At 43.2% G+C, this 15332-nt stretch overlaps 1 protein-coding gene across 7 annotated transcripts in view; it reads right to left on the bottom strand.

Moving 5' to 3' along the window:
* The window catches only part of PCGF5 (polycomb group ring finger 5), a 101911-nt gene that overhangs the window by 76526 nt on the left and 10053 nt on the right, over positions 1-15332 (bottom strand). For all 7 annotated transcript variants that reach the window (XM_045023343.1, XM_045023344.1, XM_045023340.1 and 4 more), the window contains exon 2: positions 5202-5319. The gene's annotated coding sequence lies outside the window, so the exon portion shown is untranslated. The remainder of the gene's footprint in view (positions 1-5201; positions 5320-15332) is intronic.

The following is a 15332-nucleotide window of genomic DNA, read 5'->3' as shown; positions in this document are numbered from 1 at the left end:
GGCAGGGCGGCGGCATGTGGCCTGGGGACCTGCTAGTGCTAGGGAGAATATGGGCAGCCTGCGGCCCAGGATACCCCCTGGTGCTGGGGGGGTGTTGGCAGGGTGACAGGTTCCCTACCTGGCTCTGTGTGTCCCTGCAGCTCCTGTGAGAGGGAAGGCCAGGGGGGCTCCATGCATGCTGCTCCCACAAGCGCCAGCTCCACAGCTCCCATTGGCTGGGAACCACAGCCAATGAGAGCTGCGGGCACGGGGCCTGTGGGTACAGGCAGTGCGCAGAGTCCCCTGGCCTCTCCACCTAGGAGCTGCAGAGACATGATGGTGGGAGCCGGAGAGCCCCCAACCCCGTGCTCCTAGCCCCCTCCCACACACCCAAACTGCTGCTGCTGGCCCAGGAGCTGCCCAGATCGGGCAGCCCCTAAGCCACATCAGTTGCTGCACAAGTCACAGAGATCACGGAAAGTCACAGAATCTGTGACTTCCGTGACAGACACGCAGCCTTACTTATAGGCCGTGTTGGACTTCAGTGGAATGGGAGGGCCTGTACTCCACTGCCAACTCTCCACCTCATTAAGAAAGGCACAAAACCCCTCACCTTTCAGACTCACCCCTGGAGGTACAAAAAGAAGGAAAGGATTAATACCTTTTGCAAACTCAGGCTGGGATTTGACACTTATGGGGTGTGGCTGTTGACACTGCCCACCTCACATCTCCCTGAAATCCTGTCAGACTGGACGGAGAGAGGACTGAGTTGTAACCCGACTGGAGGGTTGAGTCAACCCACAATAAAAGACAGACTAACACCAGGTGCAAAGGTGGTCTAGGGGAAGAGTAGAGCCTAACTCCCTAACCACTGTGCAATGGCACCTGCAAACACCCCCCGCCCCATCATGTTCTCTATAACTATGGTGGTTGCAAAAGTATCCACTATCAGATTACAGCAACCTCATACCCTCTTAATCACAAGATATAATCAACATTCTTGAATGGGCATAAACCTCTAATACTACATCATGATGCACATCCAATACTTTATCTGTTGAACGTATCTCTCCATCTTGGATAGTTCTAACCCATTTATCCCCACAGCATGAGTCCTGTACAGTTTATTAGAAAGCACTAACAATGTCCACAAGGTTATTACCCCCCTTCCCTGGAGGATATTTTAGTTTGGTTGCATTTTACTGATTATTTTAATCTTGTGCACTGTAAACTCTTTTCAGTGGTAGCCGAGTTAGTCTGTATCAGCACAAGGACTCCTCATTTTTTTTGTAAACTCTTTGAAACTCCTCCAGACAAATCACACACTTCTGAATAATGCAACTGATTAGATTATAATAGCGAAGAATTTCTGTAGAAGGGTCACTTATTATACATTGTCTTTTCTAGCAACTACATAGCAACATGTACACCTCTACCCCGATATAACGTGACCCGATATAACACGAATTCGGATAGAACACGGTAAAGCAGTGCTCCAGGGGGGCGGGGCTGCGCACTCCGGTGGATCAAAGCAAGTTCGATATAACCTGGTTTTACCTATAAGGCGGTAAGATTTTTTGGCTCCTGAGGACAGCATTATATGGAGGTAGAGGTGTATATTAAAGCAACAAAAATAAAACAAAATCTGCCTCCCAAAGAACAACCTCATCCCTGCACTCCTCCACCCCCCAAAGCCCCACAGCCAAAACAGTCAGTGCTCCCCTGACAATATCCTCTATGCAGGATGCCTTCTTAGCTGATATAAAGCTAGCGTAAGGGCTCTACATCAGCCCCCTGATTTAGGGGTGGATCATGGGTGTGTTGAAGATGTGGCTGGAGTACACTGCAGGATAGCTATCCTTTGTCTGATAGCCACTGATGGTCATGGGAAGCAGAGCATCATTTATAGAACTTCTGAGGCTGCCCTACATTAGGGCCAGGCAGTTTCTTGCACAGCCCTAGAATGCAGGGAGCAGAGAGGTGGCTTATAATGTAGCTACTGAGAAGCAGGTCCACTGATTTACTGCAGAATAGAACTTGATCAGGTTCTGAAACATTAAAATTCTGAGGCTGCTAAAAAAAGAAAAGGAGGAGACTTTATATCCTTTCTGAAAACTGTCTTCCAAGAACTCAGACACACCTGATAATTCTACTTCTACTGAGAGTACATATTTGTACTGCCTTTAGAAAACTGTCATATACAGCCACAAGATATTTATTTTTCCTAGATCTTGGATCTAGCACTTTAGGCTCAAATACATGCTAGGAGTCCACTGAAGCATGACATTCTTTAAAGAAAAAATTAAAACTAACTTTCCAGAAGAACTCTTGAGGTTTTTCTTTTAAAATTGTTTTGTAACTGACGTGCCTTCTTTTTATCAAATATTATCAATTGGTACAACTGAACCATTCTTCTTTTACCATTTCTTTTTTTTAGAATGAAAAATCAGTTGGGACAGATTTAATCTACTAATCACAATATATAGTATAAATTGGAGGCAACAATTTTACATCCAGCCAAAGTGTCAGATAAGTTTCATATACAACCAAATAATACCTATTTTGTAATTTTAAAGTCACATTGAGACTAATAGATTATATGAAGACAGTACCTAGTGCTGATTTAGATATGGACAATCTTTTGCTTCTAACTCATTGGGTATTATTTATTCAACTCATGAAATGAGACGAAAGATAATTTAAAGCTAAATGCACATATTTAAAGTAACTTTGATTTGTTTAGATAAGTCGTCTTAAAAAAAATTGGATAACCCACAACAGATATCAGTCTTGAAACTTTTGGCTCTGTTGTCCAACAACACAACACAGCTTTCTCTATACAGAGAGATTTGTGCTTCACTTTTCCTGGATTAAGATAATCAGGATTCAAGAGAATTATAGGTAAATTAATGCAAAGCATTGTGTGTCAAGGTTGCACTCAATTAAGCCCTCAGTCAAGGCTGAATTTGTTCTGCCTTTATTCTGTCCCTTTGCACATATCCATGCACTGTCATACAGTTTCTGGGCCCATCTTTGCTACTCCCAAAATGGTCAGCGGGATTATTGCCAAGCAATTTTATGTTCCTGTCCCCACAACCAGAGGCTGAGCATATTGCCTTTTCAATATTTTCAATATTTGCTGAAACAAGAGGGACATTTTTGAGGCTCTGACTATAATGATAGTGCATCTATCATATCTAACTCTCTTTGAAACATGGTGCTGTACAAAATTAAAGCTCCTACGTCCTCTTAACAATCAGTTTGTATCTCATAATGATGTCTGCTCTTCTATTACATATATTATAACAAAAGTTCCACTATGCTGTTCCAGGTGCTTTGATGTACATACTACTATTAGGTGAACTGATCTATCACCATGGTGTTGAATTTAATGTATATACTGGAAACACAATTACATTAAATTTGTCCCCATACTCTACTTGCTATCTCTGTTGTGAATGCCTAAATAGTGTCCAGGCATATTTAGATATTTCTTATAACTTAATGCAAGAAAACATGGGTTTGTGGGATATAAACACTAGCTAAAAATCACTCACCTCTTAATTCTGTCTTTTCTCTCCATCTCCTTTTATAATGCTTTTTCCCCCAGGATTTGCAATTTAGCAGTTCAGCTGGAGTCTCGTCTAACATTTGAATGAAATGTTTGTTGTATGGAAATCTCCATTATATTGCCTTAGGAATATTGCCAGATTACATCTCCACCTCATTTCTGCTGACGCATAGGTCTTTATTCAAACCTTTGTGTCATCTTGTTTAGACTATTGTTGTAGAGCCCTTTTAAGCTGTTTTGCCCTGCATGCCATTAATAGACTTCAGCTGGTACAAAATGCCACAGCTAGAATTCTGCTTGGCATCTAATAGTAAGAGCATAACTCCAGTTTTGATCAGTAGACACTACAGAAGTGTTCTTATTTAAGGGCACAGGTGTATGGACCTAGACAATCTGCAGTATGTCAAGAGGCCATGCACTGTTACACTATGAAGATTTTTTATTAGAAAGATTAAAAAAAGAAAGCAAATATATGAAACCACCAAAGGAAGCTTTATCTCCAATCTAGAGCTAACCTCTGCTCTCAAACAGTGCTGAATAATAAGTTTCCAAAGGAGGGGTGACCAACTCCAGGCAGACAACATGAAAGGTAAAAGTATATGAAGATTTAGTCTGAGACTTTAAATGGGCAAGTTAGGGAAACAACAATTAGTCACAAAAATTAAAATGTTCATTATTAAATCCCTTTAGTGAGTCTAAACTTTCCTTGGTATGTCATCTTACATACTTAGGACAAAATCAGATTTCATTGGTAAAGGCCCCCTTTCATGCTGATTTTGGGCTCACAGGTGTAGGGCATGCAAATTCACGTATTTTCTTTTCACAACCTTGCTATAACAAGGCAAATTTTGGTCCCTTAATTCAGTGGGAATTTTGTCAGTGATTTCAGTGGGATCATGGTACCATGTGAAATTGAGGTAGGATTATCTAGATTAACACAGTTTGCCAATATCTTCTTCAGTCATAAATGAATCATTCAACTACCTTTTCGCTTTACATTGAGGGGGGATGGGGTAAAAGGTATTATACGTTCCCCTCCCTATTTCATTGTATAATTTTAAACAACACTCAAAATTCAACAGGTCCTAAATAATCCTATTTGATTATGAATATTGCTGTTTAACTCTGCTTAGTTGCTTAAATCTTTGCTTAAGAACAGATGCAATGATTTTTAAATGCCCTCTGTTTATTATCATTTAATACATAATTATAGCAAATTTTAACTGATATTGTGCAGATTATTTATTGCAATATGTTCTGATTTTTGAAAAGCAATGTGCCTGATCATAGTTTCAGAAAAAGTTATCCAACTATTGAATAAGTAATCGGAGTCAATATTTCTAACATCATTTCAAAACCTAGTGCTATAAGGTAATGGCCTGGTATTGCTACATATAAGGAATCAAGACACTATACAACCTATTACTTCAAGCTTGAAGAGAACCAGGTCCCATGTGCAGTAGAAGCAATACTGTTTTAGCCAAAATTATATTTAAATATTGTTCTTCCAGGAAGAATGGTTTCAACACTCTGCCCGGCCAGTGTTGACCAAGGAGAACTGTTTTATAAACTGTGTTCTATATTAGATCAGGTTTCTCTTCCAGGATAGACACTGTCCTAAAGTCCAACAAAAATATTTGTAGTTTCATACCAGCACTTGTACTCTAGATTCTGCTCCGGGATACTTCCTTGTTTTCTTTGTGGTATACTCAAGTTTCTTCTGATTCCTTAATTTATCTTCTACCTGGAGTTTTCACCAGCTCCTCATCCTTGTAAGATAACCAGAAACATGCAAAGGAAAAGAACAAAATGATTAATGAAAAACAAAACCTTTGAAATATAAAATCTTGAAAATAGCCCTAATAAAAAGAAATGCCACAGTTGCAGGAGGGGGAAAGGACAAGGATGAAAGATTTGAAAAGGAATGTACCAGAAGAACACACAAAATATATATATAGCACACACAGCAAAAAATGTTTAAACTAAAAATATTTAATGGATGCACATGCTGCTTACTCATCATAATCTAATTCTCTACTGTCTCTTTGCTGCCATTTTTAATTAACTGAGTGAAGTTCAGTACTCAGTTAAACAAGAATGGTTGCTACCAAGCCAGTTGGTAGGGTCCAATGCATTGTTTAGGCATTGGAACAAGTTTGCCTCCATATTTAGTACAGCCCCAGGGATCAATGTGCACATACTTGGTGGACTTCCTAGGGAGCATTCCTGCAGAGGTGGCAAAGGAATGAAGCAGGAGCTTCAGAGTTTCCAACCAATACGCCACAACGTGCATGAGCCTCAGTGCACACACAACTGTGGTAGGAGGGAAAAGTTACTCCAGTCTAGCAGGAGCAAAAACACAATAGCAGCAGTGGGGCCATGTGACACCTCTGATTATTGGGCAAAACTGTCACCATCATTAATTCCAACAGTTTGTTCTCTAACCTAAGTAGAGAGCCAATAGTTAAAGACGACATCATAGAGGTGTGATCTTCTCCGATTTACAAAACCCTCCCATACCAGACACTCAGGAAACAGCTCTTGTTGATATGATACTCGGTGATGTCTAAGAAATATCTTCCATTTGGGTAGAAAAGCATAGGAAACTGTATTAAGGCCCAATTCCATATTTTAAAGAAATGTCTGGGTGAATACAGTAGGTCCCACTCACTCTAGTGAGCCTGAGTAATCCTGTTTGTAGAGATATTTAAACATTTTTGTTCTAAAATCTTTAATCTGAAGTATCTTGTATATGCTTCTATTATCCCACTCTCCCACAAGTGCCTTCTCACCCCTCATGCATGAACACCCTCCACAAACTAATCAATAACACCACTGCTGTGTCCTCCTCAAGTTCCACAGGCATCTGTTGTGATGACTAGGGAACACTGATGTCTGATAATGGTTTGGAAGGTGGGGAGCTGGGACAACTATTAAAAACAACCTCCACAGCACCTTTGTACCTACAAATTACACACCCAGCTAGTCTATGAAAGACCTGGTGGTATTACTGTTGCCTCTCCTAAGCCCAGTTTGTCTATCACACTCATTTGTTTAGACTGAAAAGTATTTGGGGTAGGGACTGCCTTTTCCTATATATTTGTAAAATACCAACCTCAGGTTGGGGTCTCAAGACACTACTGTAATATAAATAATAATTATAAGCAAAAAAAGTTAAAAGAATTCAATACTCTTTGTGTGTATGCACGATACAGCCTTTAATGACATCACCATATAATATTTTTCCAATACCTATCCATTCAGTTAATGGGTGGTTATTCAATTTTTTTTTAGTTTCCTCATTCAGTGTGTGGCCTCGGGCCTTATTTACAGCACACAATCCAAACCCTGCACTAAATATACTAAAATTAAACTTTCTCCTCGCCATTTCTATGTTGCTGGTCGCTATAACATCCGAGGGCTTCACAAACATCAATGAATTTATCTTCAGAACATACTGTGAAATTAGGTGATATTATTATCCCAATTTTACAGATGTGGGAACTGAGGCACACACAGATTAAACTCAAAATTGTTAACAGGGTCCTCCAATTTTGGGTACCTACTTGAAATACCCAGGGTCCAATTTTTTAGGGTACTTGGCACATTATAGCCAGGGGCGGCTCTAGGAATTGCGCCACTCCAAGCAGGGCGGCATGCTGCGGGGGGTGCTCTGGCGGTCGCTGGTCCCGCGGCTCCGGTGGACCTCCTGCAGACATGCCTGCGGGAGGTCCACCGGAGCTGCGGGACCAGTGGACCCTCCGCAGGCATGCCTGCGGAGGTTCACCGGAGCCGCCTGCCGCCCTCCCACGGCACACCGCCCCAAGCACACGCTTGGCGCGCTGGGGTCTGGAGCCGGCCCTGATTATAGCACTCTTTATGTTCGAAATACAGCTCCATTTGGCTTCAGTGGCAGCTATGAGTCCTTATCACTTCTACAAACCTGGCTATAAGTGTCTCATGTTGGGCACCCACAAAACAGGAATATAGAGTTAGTGGCCAACTCAACATTTTGTTTAACATGACTTGCCCACCATCCCTTAGTACTTCTTTGGCAGAGGCAGGAACAGGCTCTGGGGTGGGGCCAGGGATGAGAGGTTTGGGGTACAGGAGGGGGCTCTGTGCTGGGGCCAAGGGGTTCAGAGAGCAGGAGAACTCAGGGCTGGGACAAGATATTGGGGTGCAGGAAGGGGTTGGGCTCTGGGGTGGGGCCAGGGATGAGGGGTTTGGAATGCAGAATGGGGCTCCAAGATGGAGCAGAAAGTTGGGGTGCAGGAGGGAGTGGAACAGGGGGTTGAGGAGCAGGAGAGGACTCAGGGCTGGGGCAGGGGGTTGGGGTGTGGGAGGGGGTTTAGGGCAGAGTTGCTAACTTTCATGCAGTAAATAAGCACCCCAACTTTCACAATAAGCCAAAAATCAAGCTAATACCATTTCAAAACAAGGCTCAAAGGGCAAATCCTTAAGAACCCCAACACTCTGTGTGATTAGATCCCCACAGCGTTCAGTCTGGGACTGTGGTGGGTCTGCTGTACACCCCTGACTCTCTCCGCCCCTTGTCCCCGCTTGCCCCTGCTTGCTGGGAGCCGATCCAAAAAAAAAAAAAAAAAAGAAGCAACAAGCTACAGCCAGCCAAAAACTAGCCAACAAACAACTCACAAGCCAATTAAGCCAAAAACAAGCGCAATTTCTGCTTTTTTTTTTTCCAAGGGTTTGGCATGTCTGGTTTGAGGTGCAGGCTCCAGCCAGGCAGCGCTTACCTTGGGCAGCTCCTGAAAGCGGCCAGTCTGGCTCCTAGGCTCAGGAGCAGCCAGGTGGCTCCACACGCTGCCTCTCCCTGCAGGCACCATCCCTGCACGCAGAGACCCTCTGGCCGCCCTTGCACCTAGGAGCCAGACTGGCCACTTCCAGGAGCCGCATGGAGCCAGGGCAAGTAGGGAATGGACTTTTAGTGGCCTATTAAAATCTCCCAGATTGCTTTCAATAGTCATTGGGAGATTGATGCCAATTCCGGTAGACTCCTGGCCAGTCCAGGAGTATTGGCAACCCTATCTTTGGGAGATAGTAAGGATTGATTCTTCAGATTACCTCATCTTTGAGGGAACATTAAGAATTGAGGCTCTGTACAAGTAAGAGTTTGATTCCCCTTACGGAGCTATATTAGAGGCTCAAAAAGACATTGGCAAACACTTAAAATACGATAGAAAACCCCCACTAATTTACTATTGAGTCTTCATGCAAAGAATAGTAAATCAGTATGACTGCAGAGGTTTCAAAGCTAATAGGCTCTTATGATTCTGACCTATAAACAGACATTTCTTAAATACCAGAAGATTATTCTGATAGTGAGACTGTAATACATTTGTTCAATTAAAAGAAATGTATGTTTACAAAAAAGTGTCTAATGTAACTGAACATTCAGATCAGAATTCAAGTCATATTGTTCACTGGAGATACAGATAGGTCTAATGTTGCAGACAAACAATGGCTAAATCATAATCTATTTGTTAGGGATGAGGATTCTCATTAATAATAGCATAATGGTCTAACATAGTGTTCTGATTTCCTTAGAATATGGATCACTTTGAGTACACAGTTCTCCTTTTCCTGTTGTCCAGGACAGGGTATAGAAACACTAGTTAACAGGGTGGTGGTTTATCTATAAAAACATATACATCTTTCTTTTTAATGTATCCTCCCACAACTTCAGCTGTGGAGGGTGTCCACAAATTTCTGCCACTTATTTCGCTTTTGCCCCGGTCTCTTCAGGCTCCTGAGTGTCATGTTGATGGATTTGGCTTCTTTCGCTATTGTTCTGTATAATGTTTCTCTAGGTCACCCTCTTTTGCTCTTCTGTAATATTTGTGATTAGAATGGCCACAAAGGAAATCTTGCCAATGAAGAACATCAAGTTCTGCAGCTAATGAAAGACATGATCAATTTCCCATATGCCTCATACACAACTACAGGAAAATGTGCTTGTCACACCAGAACTCAAGAAAAATTAGACTCACCCCAACAGAACACCACCAAAAATGAATCACTATGTATCATCAGTGAAATTATCACACTTCAGAGAGGGGCGGTATCACATATGTGACAGTTTAGGGAATCTGTCTGTGTAAAACTTATGTATTCTAGTTGATTTTATTAACACTATATATATATAAACTGACCCTCAGTGTGTACTGAATCAGCCATTTGATAGCAAAGACTGGTCATGTATCTCACAAACCCTGTCTGGAAGCTGCTTCAGGACAATCAAGAAGTCATTAACACTGAATGCCTCTACCTTGATAGAACAATCATTACTCTAAAGCAGGGGTAGTCCATTTTTTTGGTCAAGGTCCAAATTTCTTGAGCAAGGTCCAAATTTCTTAGGCAAGGTCTAGTCAAGGTCCAGACTCCAGATAAAATAATAATAAATAATAATAATAATAAAACAACAATAATGATAATAACTAAATAAAAAGATTTTGAGGTCAGTTCAAAAGCATCTGGTGGTCTGGATTTGGCCCCTGGTTCGCCTATTAACTACCCCTACTCTAAAGAGTGTGTGGCCAGGCTAAAGGAAGCTGGTTCTCCCAGGCTGCCTGAAGGGGGAACGGTTGGAGCAATAAACAACCCTGAGTAAGAAAGAAACTGTCACAGGGTTCTAACTGCATGCAGAATTCACCTTGGTTTGAACGAACAAAGCCAACTCAGATTTTATTTCTTTTTTCTTTTTCTTTTTTTTTAAACCAGAACAGATTCAATAGGAAGGCACCATCAGTGTGAAAGGAAACTTACTCTTGAAATTTTGAGCAAAGCCAGATGTTATAATAAAGTCCCACTGAAACCAATAAAGAATTCCTAAAATCCAGCCGCTCTCTGAATTCAACGGAAAATCTCTTGTGAAACCAATGGAAAATTGTGGATCATATTCAGTGTTGTAACAAATACAAATGATGATCCAAATTTTCAAAAGATCATACACAGAAAAGTGCACACATCAGTAGGAGATTTCAAATGCACACACACATAAGACATCAGGCATTGAACTTGTGTACGTGCATGTTATTTCAAATGCATGTGCATGCATCCACTGGTCACTGCAAACACACACTTGAAAATTTGAGCACATGTGGGAAGAGGGGAGAAAGTTCATCTAAAGCTCACTGAAACAAAAAGTTAAGATTAAAAAACAATCAAAACTATAGGTCTGATCTTGCAAGCCTGCAGAATCAGTTCTTAAGCAAGGAAACTACAAATTAAGCAATAACTAGTCAGGTTACTCTTTATTTTATTAAATATAACATGCCTATTGCCATTCAGCTACCATAGGTGCTTGTTTACATAATTAAAGGACATAAATTCCATAAAATCATGAAAACAAGAAACAGTCCTAACTTTCACAGAAACGTAGGCTGGAAGGGACCTCGAAGTCATCAAGTGCAGCCCCCTGCAATGTGGCAGGACAAAGTAAACCTAGACTATCCCTCAGAGGTGTTTGTCTTAACTTAGATAGTGATGGGGATTCCACAACTTCCCTGGGAAGCCTATTCCAGATCTTAACTACCCATATAATGAGAAAGTTTTTCCTAACATCTAACCTAAGGCCTTGGCTACACTGGCGCTTTACAGCGCTGCAACTTTCTCACTCAGGGGTGTGAAAAAACACACCCCTGAGTGCAGCAAGTTACAGCGCTGTAAAGCACCAGTGTAAACAGTGCCCCAGCGCTGGGAGCACGGCTCCCAGCGCTGTAAGCTAATCCCCACGGGGAGGTGGAGTACCTGCAGCGCTGGGAGTACCTGCAGCTCTCCCAGCACTGGCACCGCGACCACACTCACACTTCAAAGCGTTGCTGCGGGAGTGCTCCCGCGGCAGCGCTGTACAGCTGCAAGTGTAGCCGTACCCTAAGTCTCCCAGGCTGCAAATTAAGCCCATTACAACTTGTCCTATCTTCAGTGGACATGGAGAACAATTAATTGATCCAACTGTTCCTTCATTGTGACTAGATACCCAAGAGTTGATCCTTAGCTGTGAAGAATAGCTTTGGTTTTCTGGCATTAAACCAGAGCCTGGATGGTATTCTGATACTGTTTTTCCTCTCTGGTGAATAAAGTTATTACACTTGCATTAACTAGTAGTGATGTTTCTGTAAGGGACTCCTGGGACTCAATCTCTTCTCTCATTTCCAATAAATCAACTACTCATCCTTAACACCACCACTATCCCCACTGGATAAAGAAACAGAACTCATCTCATCTGGCTGTCTGATCATTGGCTAACTAGCACTGAAATGCCACCTGAACAGTATTACATTTTATTTTTACGGTAGCAGTCATTTTAGATACTCACTACTGCTTGGGAAATTCCAGTTCTTAATAAAGTCTTGATCCTGACCGAGGCTACTAAGCCCTACCACAATATCAAATAATATTAATAAATATAATTAATTACATACATGTGACTTCCAACTGCGGGTATTATGCATATACGCGAATAGAACAATGGTTCTCAAACTCTGACCTATGGACCACCAGAATTTTCCATGGAATTTTTGCTCATGGTCAGCAGAACAAAATATTTTGAGAACCAAGAAGTGTGTGACTAGGGAGTGGGAAAGGTGGAAAGGGTAGATGGTTCCAGAAGAGGGTCTTTTTCACATGATGGTCCACATGATGAAATGCTAGAAAACTACTGGGATAAAATATTTGTAACATCCTAGTTTCATTTCTTATACAAGTCCAAGTTCCACAGCCCTTACTCACATGAATGGTCCCACTGGGAACAGAAATGAGTCCAACATGCTATTCCCATAGGTCAACAAAATATAAATGTATTTAATATGGGTATGATATCACACACCCATATTAATTGTATTGATTGAATGTGTATTGAAACCAACTTGCTTCTTTTCTACATGGAATGCTAAGACACTTAAATTTTTTTAAGAAATCTTTTATATTAAAAATAATGGATACAAGAATACACCATCTTAAAATTCTAAAGAGAAATCACTTATGTTCTGCTTAACGATATCACCAGAAACCCTCAATGGCTTTATATCTTTCTATAAGATAAGCGACAAAGAGCTTATGCTCCAATACGTCCGTTAGTCTCTAAGGGCTGGTCCACACTAGCTCTTTAAATTGAATTTAGCAGCGTTAAATCGAATTAAGCGTGCACCCGTCCACACCAGGAAGCCATTTAATTCGACATAGAGGGCTCCTTAGTTCGACTTCGGTACTCCACCTCGACAAGGGGAGTAGCGCTAAATTCGACATGGCTATGTCGAATTAGGCTAGGTGTGGATGCTAATCGATCTTAGTAGCTCCGGGAGCTATCCCACAGTGCAACACTCTGTTGACGCTCTGGACGCCAGTCGGAGCTTGGATGCTCTGACCAGCCACACAGGAAATGCCCCGGGAAAATTTGAATTCCTTTTCCTGTATGGACAGTTTGAATCACATTTCCTGGTTGCTCATCGGGGCAAGCTCAGCAGCACCGGCAACGATGCAGAGTTCTCCACCAGAGGAGTCCAGGCAATCTCAGACTAGAAAGAGGTCCCCAGCATGGACTGACCGGGAAGTCTCGGATCTGATTGCTGTGTGGGGCGATGTGTCTGTGCTTTCGGAGCTGCGCTCCAGCAAACGGAATGCAAAGACCTTCGAGAAGGTCTCCAAAGCCATGAGAGACAGAGGATACAGCCGGGATGCAATGCAGTGCCGCGTGAAAGTCAGGGAGCTGAGACAAGGCTACCAGAAACTCAGAGCGGCAAACGGACGCTCCGGAGCCCAGCCCCAGACATGCCGCTTCTACGAGGCATTGCATGCCATTCTCGGTGGGTCTGCCACCACTGCCCCACCAGTGTGCGTGGACTCTGAGGATGGGATAGTATCGACGGACTGTTCCTCGGAGATGTTCGCGGACGGGGAAGATGAGGAGGACGAGGCAGTCGACGGCGCTTTCCCTGACAGCCAGGATCTCTTCCTCACCCTCACTGAGATCCCCTACCAACCCTCCCCAGCCGTTACCACGGACCCTGAATCGGGAGAAGGATCAGTCCGTAAGTGCTTTAAACAAGTTAACATTTATTTATTAAAAGCAGCTAAGAACAACGAGTTAACATTTTTTTAGTAATTAAACAGGGAGAGACATTAGGAGAACAGAAGGTCTACATACAGGGGGATGGAACTTTTATCTTCATAAGAGATCTCCAGGAAACTCTCCTGGAGGTAATCTGAAAGTCTATGCAGGAGGTTCCTTGGCAGAGCTAGCTTATCGTGTGCCCCGAGGTAGCACACTTTGCCTTTCCATGCTATAAGCTGGAACTCCGGGACCATTGCACTCACGAGCATGGCAGAGTAGGCCCCTGGGTTGTGGTGGCTTTCTTCCAGCATGCGCGCTCTCTCTGCCCGTGAGACTCTCCTCAGGGTGATCTCTCTCGCACACTCCTGCATGAAATTAGAGTAATTGGGGTACTATTAGTAATGGGAGCGCTTAACTGTTCCTTTGCATAACAAGAAGCCTCACTTAACAGCCACGTGCTGCAATCTACAGAGTGGCAGCATACAGGGATCTTTCCCAGTGAACAGCCGCGAGGGGGTGCAACAGGGGCCGAGTTTATGCTTTCAGGATTGCCTGCATCAAGAGGACAGAGCTGTACATTCACTTCTATGAATCCAAAAGTGTTTGGCTTACCATGCCTTGCTGCTACACGAATTCTTCTTTCCTGCAAAGGTTCTCTGATCTGCAGCCCAATACCCCAGGCAATGAAAGCGCATTCAGAGAAATCGAACTTTCCATTAGTGAGTGCGCATGAGACAGGTGCTGTGCATACTCTTGTTCACAGACAACGAGTAGACTATGTTTCTTTGTTTAAAAAATGTATCATTGTAAGAAATTCACTATCTTTTTGACATCACACAGGTGCAACTGTATCACGACCTGATGCACCATGCCCCTCACAGATGATGGCGCAAACTAGAAGGCGTAAGAAAAAGACAAGGGACGAGATGTTTGCTGAACTTATGGGCTGCTCCAGAGCCAAGGCGGACCAGCAGAGCCAGTGGAGGGAGAACCTCAGTCAGCAGCACCGCTCACTCTGCGAACGGGAGGACAGGTGGCGTCACGAGGACCAGCAGGCGACTCAAACGCTGCTTGGACTAATGAGGGAGCAAACGGACACGCTCAGGCGCCTTGTCGATGTTCTGCAGGACCGCAGGCAGGAAGACAGAGCCCCCCTGCACTGTATCTGCAACCGCCCACCCCCGCCTCAAACTCCAATCCCCCCCTCATCAAAAATAACAAGAAGGAGGGTCACCAGGGGCCGTGAAAACTGTCACTGCACCACAGGACAGTGTTAAATTACCCAAAAGCTATCAGTCACTACATTTTGAAAAGTCCTTCCCTTACTGTGTTGTTGATTATTAAAAGTAGTTTTCTGTTACTTACTTTTTCAGTCATGGTTTTTTACACAACGCTGTGTTAGATGTCTTGGGTGGGTCGTTGGGTGGTTGGGGGGGTAGTGTAATGCATAGGACAGTCACCTTTAGCAGGGTACAGAGACGGGGGCTGGATCAGCAGCATGTCACACACACAGTGCAGTCAGTAGGCGGTTAGCTGGTATGGGAGGTGGTTTGCAGATTTTCTGTCGTTGGGGGTGGTACGTGCATTTGTAGCGGGGGAGGGGGGTTGCAGATGTCATGCAACGGTCCCTGTAATGGACCGCAGAGCCACGCAGCAGAGGAATCTGTATCCGTCCTCCCCCGCAACAAGGCCACATAGCCCCCGCACACA

The sequence above is a fragment of the Mauremys mutica genome, chromosome 7, assembly GCF_020497125.1.
Source record: "Mauremys mutica isolate MM-2020 ecotype Southern chromosome 7, ASM2049712v1, whole genome shotgun sequence".
Lineage (NCBI taxonomy): Eukaryota > Metazoa > Chordata > Testudines > Geoemydidae > Mauremys > Mauremys mutica.
This window is presented reverse-complemented; position numbering and strand designations above follow the sequence as displayed.